We start from the raw sequence: 2063 nt of genomic DNA, 5'->3' as shown, positions 1-2063 counted from the left end.
TTAATGGTCAGGGTGTTCAGTAGAGCCAGGCTATGGGATGTTGTATGTATGTAAGAAAAAGCAAGAGGAAGAATTGCTAACTACAAAAACATTAAAGCCCATATGTTCTCAACAGCTGCACAGACTGGAAAATTGTCAGAAGCTGGGCAATATCGGTCTAACAGTTTCACCTGCCTGAGCATGCGGGGTGCATGGTTTTAATGTTGCAGTCAAATTGCTGCGTATGTCGCTGTCTCAATGATACTTGTGGAGACACTTGGATACTTGTGTACTCCACAAGTACCCTTCATCTTCTAGATTATTTTAGAGAAATTAATAGCATCTTTCTGTCCAGGACCACCTACTGAGTTTCGGTGGGATGACTTCCAGGACAAGAGACTGATCTACTGAGAAAGGTTGGCAGACTTTGGGATGGACAGTGAATCAAGAGCAAAAAGGTAAGAAAAACTGAGGAATAAGATAATCTTACTTCACAAAGAATAGTTTCTTTGTCTTTTTGATAACTTGTCATCATCAGGAGTTAGGATTTCTATCTGGGCACCAGGAACTTTAGTGAGGGGGAGCTGCATTGCAGAAGTTCACCAAGCACTATGATTTCATTTTGGACACACCCATCTCCTTGTCTGATCCTTCTAGCCACCATTGACTCTCCCTGTTAACCCTACTTCTTCTGGGGTGGCAGCTGCAGGGCATGCGTTTATTCATACTGAATACCTCTTGTGTCCCATCCATGACACAATTCAGGGACCTCAGTGGAAGCTGTATGGTGCCTAATTTTCAAGCACCAGTCACTCCGTAGTAACAGTCCAATTTACATAACTACAACATGGAACAAAAATTGTTCTTAATTTGTTGCTAGAATAGTATCAAATTGTTTCCACTACACATCCTAAAGCTCATGCCCAGGTTTGTCCTTGAGAGGATTCAACTAAGTTCTGTGTTTCCACCACGAAACTCCCATCATTTTGATGCGCATTGAACCAGAGCTCTTCCTAGAGCTGGGTAAAGAGTTCTTCAAGGTGAGTTGAACTGTGTAGCTTTGAAATATGTTTTTGTATTAGGCACCTGACAAGTATCACATTTCTACCTTGTGCATTCATCCTTTGAAATATAACTACAGTCAGCTTCTAATATGCCAAACACCTATGACTCTTTTTCCTGTCATCTATGAGGGAGTATTTTCTTGATATAGAAAACTATCTTTTTTTTTTTTTTTTTTTCCCTGGAAAAAAAAATTGGTCCTAATTTGAGTAATAACATCACTTCAAAATGATGAATTGTCACTTTACCTGGGAAAATTCAAAATTGCTAAGAATAACAGACTCCAATAGAGATGTCACTTGGAGGAAAAACTTCTATGACGGCACGTTTTTTCTTTGCTAGAAAGCACATTAAACAAGACACTGCTAAGGCTAAATTGATCCTCCCATAAGAAATCATAAGCTCTTGTATTTTATTTAAAAAATAAAAGGAGTCGATTGTCTTTAATTTTAATTTGGTTAACTTCCATGTTCACAGCTCTGATATCCCACTGTAATTCATTTCTGCATGAAGTGCCTCACAGTTAAGGAGAAACGAGTGTATTAGTGAAAAGCAAATAGACTGAACTAACATGTTAGACTTAAATGACAGGTACTGCTTCATACACAGGAATTAAATAGATGTTAAGTATGAAATTTAGTTGCATGAACTGCAGTTGGTGAAACTGCCTATATTTACAGGTGACTAGTGCCATTTTGTGCACTTAGGATATCCAAGACATATCCACAGGATTGGGGGAGTATCATAGAAATACAGGAGATGCTCAGCTCTCTGCCAAAACTCGCTTTTAAGTTCACCCTAAGTTAGGTCATCTTAAACCCACCTGCAATTTAAGCTCACCTGAAAGAAGCACAGAAGGCTTGATTCAGTGGACTAAAACAGGCATCTAGTGCCATTTGAGATGCCCTAGGGCATTCGAGACACATCCATGTTTTTGGCAGATGTGACAAAGGACAAACAGGATGCCTGCACAGTTTTGCAGCATCTGGATACCACACACTGTGCCTGAGGACATCTGAAAT

The sequence above is a fragment of the Athene cunicularia genome, assembly GCF_003259725.1.
Source record: "Athene cunicularia isolate RWA chromosome 3 unlocalized genomic scaffold, athCun1 chr3_part1, whole genome shotgun sequence".
Taxonomy (NCBI): Eukaryota; Metazoa; Chordata; class Aves; order Strigiformes; family Strigidae; genus Athene; species Athene cunicularia.
This window is presented reverse-complemented; position numbering follows the sequence as displayed.